The sequence below is a fragment of the Danio rerio genome, chromosome 5 (genome assembly GCF_052040795.2).
Source record: "Danio rerio strain M-AB ecotype USA chromosome 5, GRCz13ab, whole genome shotgun sequence".
In the NCBI taxonomy this organism is placed as follows: Eukaryota; Metazoa; Chordata; class Actinopteri; order Cypriniformes; family Danionidae; genus Danio; species Danio rerio.
The window spans coordinates 17849184-17859542 of record NC_141025.1 but is presented as its reverse complement, the minus strand read 5'-3'; positions in this window follow the sequence as shown (position 1 = coordinate 17859542).

The window sequence follows — 10359 nt, the reverse complement described above, 5'->3', positions numbered from 1 at the left end:
TTATATTTTCAGGCCGATACAGTATGTCTAGGAACTATACTCTGATTGCGGTGTAATGGTCGTGAAACTTTCTTGCTGTACCATGACTGCAGCTGGTGCAATGTTATTACACTGCTTGAAAATAACACCGGTAACTTCCAACATGATCAAACACATTATAGTGACAAAAATTAGCTGTTTTCCAGGTGCCAAGTAACTAACAGTAATAGCAAACATACAACAAATGTTCAAATGAAGTCAGCAAACAGCAAAGAAATAATCAGTTATTTAATAATTCACAAAGCACAAATAAAAACAACCTGTTTTATTGGTTGGAATAAATTTTGTGCAAACCTATTGGTCTGATTATTTATATATATATATATATATATATATATATATATATATATATATATATATATATATATATATATATATATATGTATATATATATATGTATATATATATATATGTATATATATATATGTATATATATATATGTATATATATATATGTATATATATATATATGTATATATATATATATATATATATGTATATGTGTATATATATATGTATATATATATATATATATATATATATATATATATGTATATATATATGTATATATATATATATATATATATATATATATATATATATATATATATATGTATATATATATGTATATATATATATATATATATATATATATATATATATGTATATATATGTATATATATATATATATATATGTATATATATATGTATATATATATATATATGTATATATATATATATATATATATATATGTATATATATATATGTATATATATTTATATATATGTATATATATTTATATATATGTATATAAATATATGTATATATATTTATATATATATGTATATATATATATGTATATATATATATATATATATATATATATATATATATATATATATATATATATATATATATATATATATATATATATATATATATATATATATATATATAAACAAAAAGTGCAATTTCACTATTTGCTCACCCGCAAGTGCGTTCAAACATTTCTGGGTTTAGTAGAAAACTGTAACCATTGACTTCCATAGTACGAAAAAAATTTGTTTGGAAGTCAATGGTTACAGGTTTTATGTTTTCTTTCAAGAGTTTACACTTAGCTGATCATTAGTAATACGTTTGTTTGGCATGCTGTCCCGAGAGATAGCCGTGAGCTTATAAGATCCTCAGGCCCAGGGCTCCCTCCTGTTACCAGGGCGAGAGGGGAGTTTGAGCTTAGGTACATCTCAATAAACTCCCCTGACTTATTTCTGGCTAATGACAGGTATAGGAATGTCTAACGAGAGAGATATGGCTCACTAAGAGCTTAACTATGATGCCAATTTGGTATGTTCAACTTACTTAGGTTGCATGTTTTTGGATTGTGGGTGGAAACCAGAGAACTTGTGGGAAACCCACACGAGCACGGAGAGAACAAGCAAACTCGGCACAAAAATATCAACTGGTTAAGTAGGGATTTTGACCAGTTACATTCTTTATGTGAGAGCTAGATACGTGTCACATGCAATTGCTAAAAGTGGAACATAGTTCTCAGAACGGAACAAGATGCACTCTACTGTAGCTTCATGAACATTTTAATTCTTGTTAAAGTTCTGATGTATTTATAACAGGCCATGAATTTATTTGATTAATGTTTGTTTCGTAATAATATTCACACAGATTTTCAATATGATGTGTTTTCCTGTTTCTCATGAAGTAATAGATTGCACCCTGAGAGCGTCAGTAAGATGTGTCTGTCTCACGCAGCTACTAGAAGTAGGTTTCTCAGAACCGAATAAGTACACTCTTTGGTGCACAGCATGTTCCATGGTCGTGATGGAAACAGAAAGTTGTTTTTCTTTTATGTTTTATACATGTAGTGAGATCCCTAAATGCACACTGTTTTTACTCATTAATCAGTAGAAATTTAAGTCAACAAGAATCATTGACGTTAGCTGATTAAATCGTCCATTTCCTATATGATTTATTGGGATAGTTCACCCAAAAATAAAACTCTGCAATCATTTACTCAACCATGACTTTTTTCTTTTTTTTTGGAAGAAAATAATTTGAAGAATGTTGGAAACGGGCAAGCATTGACATCCATAGGAGAATAAACTAATGCTGGAAATCAGTGATATGTGGTTTTCAACATTCAACATATCTTCTTTTGTGTTCAATAGAACAAAACAAACTCAAACTTGTTGGAAACTAGTCATGGGTGAGTAAATGATTACAGAGTATATGTATTTTAACGGTGGCTTTCTTGCTCCTGTATTCTAAAGCACTTTTCCTCCTCACAAGATACTGTATAAGCTCTTAGGCCCGGGACACACCAAGCTGATGGTTTGCCATTGGGCTTGCTTTGTCAGCGTTGGTTCAGCTAGCTGGTTTGGTGTGTTCAACTCATTGTCGGTTTAATGTTGGAGCATGTTAGCCTGATTTAAAATGTAGAGTCAATTTTGGGATGTCGACTAAGGAGAGAAACTCTGACAGGTAATCAGCAACAAATCAGAGCACGAGTGTGATGTAGCAAGTAAACAATTCAAGTTAAGAAGGAACACTAAGAGACTGGCTGTAATTTCACCACATTACTCAAATATTTGCAAACTATATGGATTCAAGAGTTCACACTTAGCTGATGATTGTTTACAAAGCTTGTTTGGCATGCTGGCCCGGGGCTCCCTCCCGTTTGCAAGGCGAGAGGGGAGTTTGAGCTCAGGTAGACCAATACCCCCCACTCTGAGGAAAGACCAATCCTCTCACACAGGCACAGAACGTGTGCTCTTGAATCAATCGACTGCCGTCTGTTTAGTGTGTTCACACACAAACAACACAGTTGGGTTTTGTTTATGCTAGTTGTCTGGCATCAGCTTGGTGTTAACCGGCCCTACAGCCATTATACACTCTCCGGCCACTTTATTAGGAATTACCTTAATCCTTCGTGGCATAGATTCTACAAGAATCTGGAGATATTCTTTAGAGAGTTTGGTCCATATTTACATGATAGCATCTTGCAGTTGATGCAGATTTGTCGGCTGCACATACATGATGAAAACCACCTGTTCCATCACATACCAAAGGTGCTCTAAATGATTGAAGTCTGGTGAATGTGGAGGCCACTTGAGAACAGTGAACTTATTTTCATGTTCAAGAAAGCAATCTGAGATGAATCGCACTATGACATGGTGCATTATCCTGCTGGAAGTAGCCATCAGAAGATGGGTACACAGTGGTCATAAAGTGATAGACATGGTCAGCAACAATACTTAAAAAAGGCTGTGGTGTTGACACAATGCTCAATTGGTACTAATGGGCCCAAAGTGTGCTAAGAAAATATCGCCCACACTATTACACCACCACCACCTGCCTGAACGGTGTATACAAGGCAGGATTGATCTATGCTTTCATGTTGTTGACATCAAATTCTGACCCTACCATCTGAATGTCTCAGCAGAAATTGAGACCAGGCAATGTTTTTCCAGTCTTTTATTGTTCCATTTTTGTGAGCCTGTGTGAATTGTAGCCTCAGTTTACTGTTCTTAGCTGACAGAAGGGGCACCCGGTGTGGGCTTCTGCTGCTGTAGCCCATCTGCCTCAAGGTTTGATGTATTGTGTGTTCAGAGATGCTCTTCTGCATACTTCAGTTGTAACAAGTGGTTATTTGAGTTACTGTTGCCTTTCTATAAGTTTGAACCAGTCTGGCCATTCTCCTCTGACCTCTGGGTATCAACAAGGCATTTGTGTCCACCGAACTGCTGCTCACTGGATATTTTTTTTTTTTGGACCATGCTCTGTAAATCCTAGAAATGGTTGTGCGTGAAAATTCCAGCTGATCAGCAGTTTCTGAAATACTTGAACCAACTCATGGGCACCAACAACCATGAAACGTACAAAGTCACTTAAATCACATTTCTTCCCCATTTTGATGCTCTGTTTAAACATCAGCAGATCATCATGACTATGTCTACATGCCTAAATGCATTGAGTTGCTGCAATGTGGTTGGCTGATTAGAAATGTGTGTTAACGAGCAGTTGGACAGGTGTACCCAATAAAGTAGCCTCATGTTGGTTTTAAATTTTTTCTGCTGACTTAAGTTGATTATTTTAATTAAGGCTTTTATGACTTTTTGTTCATGTATGAAATATGGAAACTGATCTGCACTCCACTGTGTTATTTTGTTTTGTTATTTTGTTGTCTTTTTAAATTTGTAATAGTTTTTACAGTGCAACATTAAATAAAATTATATAGATTAACATCCAAGGATAGTTCATTTATGGGTTAATTTAATTGTTCGTCACCTTGGGATTATAAGGTTCTATCTGCGTATATGAATGACTTTGAGATATTGAGCTTCATTTTTTAATAAAAAGTCTTAAAAAGTAAACAACTTAAAAAAACATCATATAATGTAAATAAGTTATCATTAAATAAGAATATGTCAAAAACAAAAAAATGTCAGATAGAACCTTATAATTTTAATGTAAGGAGTTGTTTACTTCGCTTCTCACACACACACACACACACACACACAAAATGTTTCTGTTGAACACAAAAAAGCTATTTTGAGCTATGGTTACAGGTTTATAACCTTTTAAAAAATATCTTCTTTTGTGTACAACAGAAAAAAAAAACTGAAATCACTTGAGGGTGAGTAAATGCTGAGTAAATGTTCATTTTTTGGGTGAACTATCTCTGTTCTAGGATAACCATTAAAGTAGTGTCTTAACCAAGAATTTGTGATACATATTTTGTGAAATATTTTATAGAAAATATCCAGAATTCATAATATAAAATCTCAGTTTTTTGTCTTTGTGGCACAGTAATTCCATGCTATACTTCTATAAATGTCATATCAAATAATACGCTTTGGGTTTAGTTGTAGCCTCCAAAGTTCAGACAAGTTGTAAAATGATAACCAGTGTGGAATTATGAGAAACAAGCTTGAAATTACACCCTGGGCAACCTCTCATATTACATCCATTGTTATGTCTCTGAGTGGTATGAATGTGCTAGTAGTATTTCATCTGGATTCTAATCTGCTTGAATATACCTGGTGCTGTCCAGAGGCGCTGAACCATTTACTAGCTTCACTGAATTTACAGCCAGTGAATTAACACCGCAATGCCACAGTTATTGCCTGCGGTAATGGAGCTATAAACTGTGGGGAAATTGTGAAAGCTCAGAGAAAGCCCTGGGCTAAGGATGCTAAAAACATTAGCCCCGGCTACCTTGAAAGAACTATAAGACCTCTATAACATGCTGAAGTGTAAATATTTTTGGACTTCGTAGCACTAAGGTGAGGAATATCTCATATTAGGTTTGATTTATTGGTAGGCATGATATACAGTATAATTGGTAAATTCCTAAATTCCTTCATCTATAATAAACATTCTGTCATTATTTGCAGTATACACTATGTGTGTTTGTTTTCTCATTGAAAGCAAAAGGTTATCCTTTAGTTGAACAGGCAAAGGAGCTATTTATTGATTATACATTATTTTAATATTTTTTTTATTATTCTGAATATTTTGTTAAATTTTGCTCTAGTATTGTAGCAATTGAATAAAAAAAAAATATATATATATATATATATATATATATATATATATATATATATATATATATTTTTTTTTTTTTTTTTTTTTTTTTTTTTTATGTACGCCTATATGCATATCTGGAGAGCACCAAACATGTCCCAGGAGCTAAATTTTTTGCAGTTTTTTGCCGATGTGTACACTGATCTTAAATTTCTCCCGCGAGTGCCACTCGCTCCTGATCTTCTCTCGTTAATTCATCAGCGGCCGCTGTAGACAGAATGACTGACCAACCGAACAATCCCCCACCCACCTCTTCCCTAAACCCAACTGATAGTGTTTTGAAAAGCAATCCAAAAAAAGAAACACCCGTTTTACCACATTCTCACCCTGTTATTTTCTTGTGTTTTATTTTTTGGCTTTTGTTTTTTGTCTTACCTGCTTTCTTCAACCATTTCTCTTTTCTTTTCCCCCCCTCCTTTTAAAATGTAACTCTGTGGCTTAAAGGGGTGGTCCAGAATGTATTTTTAAGGCTTGATTGTGTTTATAAGATGCAAAACAATGTGTGCTCATGCTTCATTTGTAGAAAATCACATTATTTTTTTATATATATCTTTAATTATATACAGTTACTCAGCTAACATGGAAACGACAATCATATTTCCTAGTCCCTTCGAAAGCCCACCCTCAAGAGGCTCTGATTGTTCAGCTAACATAATGTGCTGTGATTCGCAGATCAACTCCACACCACCAGGCTGTGTAAACACTGTCAGTCAGTGTAGCAGCCATGTCAGTGTGAGCCTGAATTAGACATAAAATGAAGAGTACACAGCTAAACCTCATTCCTGCTCCCAAAAATAAAATATGACCGGTGTCACATATATTCGGATTATAAGCATGTGTAAGTAATATGAAACGTTCACATATCTTTAACAAGTTTGTTATTTGAGATGTAGAACACAGGGAAAGCGGCAGCATAGAGAGACAATGCAGCACTGCTGAAGATTGTGGCTGTGTACAGGGGTTTGATGGATAAATATAAATTTGTAGCTAAACTGTTAGTGGTGCCAAACAGCATTTCCCGTTGTTTACATTCTTGTTTATGCCCTCGCTACAGCATACTTTTAACGCTAAAAACAAGTGCATGTTATAGAGCAATTTTAACAAATAAAAATACTTGAAGGTCGTGGCTCACAATCCACAGCTTCATCTGTTAAGGTTGAAGCTGCTCTATCTTTGAGGAGTTTTTTAGCCAAATCCATTTACGAACTGGGAGAGATTCTGGAAGATTCTGTCAAATGTTAGCTATATTTTTTGTATAATTCTCAGAAACATAATTAAAATTAAATTGTATGTACTTCTCTCTTTGTTTCTTGTCCTTTGGAAGCCCAAATACAGAAACAGAAGAAGCTCTGTGAACATAGTATCGTTTGGACGCCATTTTATCTTTCTCTGCTATAACATTACAGTGCCTCTGACCACTCACTTTTGCTGCACAGGGTGTGTGCGCATGGTGAATACACCTAACCTGAAGCATTTGTGGTCTCACTAACCTGCTTGTATTATTTTTTATTATTATTTTTGTAGTCCCCAAACTTCGTTCGCTGTAGGCTTTGCTAAGCTAACTTTGTAAAAGCCAATGTCTCCCTTTGCATTGAACTTTGTGCATATTACATTCTGAGATGTTGTTTATTATTATTATTATTATTATTATTATTATTATTATTATTATGGAGGCAACGCAGGAGCGCAGGTAGTGCTGTCACATCACTGCAAGTTTGCTGGTTTGAACTTCGGCTGGGTCAATTGGCGTTTCTGTGTGGAATTTGCATGTTCTCCCTGCGTTCGCGTGGGTTTCCTCCGGGTGCTGTTGTTTCCCCCACAGTCTAAAGACATGCGGTACAGGTGAATTGGATAGGCTTGTCTGTAGTGTATGTGAATAGATGTGTGTGGATGTTTCCCAGAGATGGGTTGCGGCTGGAAGGGCATCCGCTTCATAAAAACGTGCTGGATAAGTTGGCGGTTCATTCTGCTGTGGCGACCCCGGATTAATAAAGGGACTAAGCCGAAAAGAGAATAAATGAATTATTATTATTATTTTATTATTATTATTATTATTATTTATTATTATTAATTATTATTTATAATCACATTAAGCCAGATGACAATTTTAATTAACTCCCCTACTGATATGTATCATTCCATTTAATCCCATTTTAATACGCAAGAGCAAATTTGAAGGATTAGATGATAGGAATGTTCAAAAACTGTTTTTCACTTACAGTATAGGAAGAAATTGAAATGCAGATTTTAGCTAACAAGCTCAATCATAAGTGATGGAATCTATTATATGAATAATTTCCCAAATCCCTCATATGGAAGCAGCATCTGTAGTAATATGATTTTAGGTAGTTTTCTCCATTCATCTGGAAGCCCTGCGAATGGATGAGAGAAACCCTGTTTGGTGCCTTCAGCATTTAAAATCACTGCAGTTAAACTCATTGTAGTGTTCTTCCTTTGAATAAGCAGCTGTTGCTGTTCTTCTCATGGTGAGTTGCACGAATTTGTGCTGTGTGGATAATCTGAGATTTTCAGAAACGCAAGGCCAACTGCTTCCAATTTCCAGAAGACCCTATAGCTACCAATCAAACGACAACCACCCCCCACCTCCGCTTCACTTTTCCCCACCTCCACTCTTTCTTATATGCACACCCCATGCTTCAAAAATGGCCTTTATGCTCAATTGACCCATCTTCGGGCGGCTACAGTATGATTGCCCAGGAATCACAATCCAAACCTCTTCGATTCTAACTGACAGAGTATTGCTTTTTTTTCTTAAGTGGCTTAAATCGCACGCTAATTAGAGGTGGGCTGTGTTGTGACACACAGGGTGTGCTTTTAAGGTACAAAGTAATTTCATGCACCAGTGTGATAATACCTCAGAGTTAAGGAAAATTGCACTGCAGGGGTTAAACAAACAGTCTGGGGCCTTAGCACTTATTCTTTCAATCAATTCATGTGATAGTGCCAAATTGGAATAGTTGTGGACACATGGTTGCAACTCCACTGTGATCTTCTATTTGCAAGAAAATTAGTTGAAAGTGTAATACCAGAATAAGACCCTCTACAGTCAATTGTACACCCAACAGGATGTAATGCCTCTCATTAAGTGATGTTTTCATTGTTACAGTCAGTGGAAAGGAGTTCATTCGAACGATGTCTGCATAATCAGTGCTGAATATGTACTGTACATATGTGTGTTGGTCCCGCTGTATATTAAGTGGCCTTAATTTATATGTACTTAAGAAATTAGTAATTCATTACTACAGTACATACTTATTGTTTAAATAAATGTTTTACATGTATTTATGCTTGATTAAATACTTGCATGTAATTAATTTCTGTGAGTACTTCACTGTTCACTTTTAACCAAACCCTTAAATCTACTCATACCACCATACCTGTCCCTAACCTTACCCATATCCCACCTCAAGACCACCCGAAGTGGACTGCAATACATTATGAACACATTATGAATAGTATATTTTAATCTGCATCCCATTAAATCATTTAGTGTACTAGAGACATGTAGTAGTTTTTACAGTGCAATGCTAAATAAATAATATGTTTTTAGTTCTAATTCAATTTGGGTTGTTCACTCAAAACTGAAAATTCTGTGCCATTATTTACTCAACTTTCAGTTGTCACAAAGAGTTTCTGTTTTCTGTTAAAAAAGAAAAGTTATAAATATCTTTTTCGTACTCAGGAAGTCAATGGATTGAGATTTCTAGAATATTTTTCTTCTTTTGTGTTTAACAGAAAAAGGAAGATTGTAAAGGTTTTTAACCACTGAGGGAGTAAATGTTGAGTATATTTTATGTTTTGCGTGAAGAACTATCCCTTGAAGTATGTGATGTATTTTATTATTGTGAAATATTTTATAGAAAGTTTTCACTCTGCAGCCCAAGTCTATTTTAATATATATTTTAAATGTTATGTTATTCCTTTGACACAGAAGTTAATTTTTTTATAGCTAATATTTCAGATCTTTATTATTATTATTATTATTATTATTATTATTATTATTATTATTATTATTATTATAACATGATATGATAGTTGTGATGGTTACATTTTATTTTATTGTTTTCTCTTATAATGCAGATATATAACTATTTGTTGTCTCATTTGATCGATTTAATGCATCATTTTTGAATAATTATACTAAATTAGATTCAACTTTATTTTCATTACACATTTACAGTTACAAGGCTAAGAAATGCAATTTTATATCTTACCAGGTGTGCAATAGCAGCAAGTCCAGGACATGCGTTTAAGTCAGAAGTGCAAATATATGAGACTTTGGGAAATATTTACAGATGGATGTACTATGGATGTACAAGTCGTATTAACTAGAATCAGATATTTACAAATTGATAAACATACTGGTTTTTATTAAATATCAGGGATATTCAAATAGAAATCAACATAATATACCGGTTATTTGCTATAAACAGGAATTACAAATAGATATGTACAAATAACTGATAAACAAATAAAGAATAACAATTTTCACAAGCAAAACAAAAAATTCGTATAGATTGTTCAGATAATGTTTTTACACATATTCTGTTTCTAATTACACTTCTGCATCATTAAATGATCTCTCAAACCAAAATAGCTTAATGCATTCATGCTGAACCTGATTGAGAATCTTGATATTCATTACAGATGATTGTCATGACATAGTGCTAAAGCAACTTATCTCTTAATTATGGGTATACA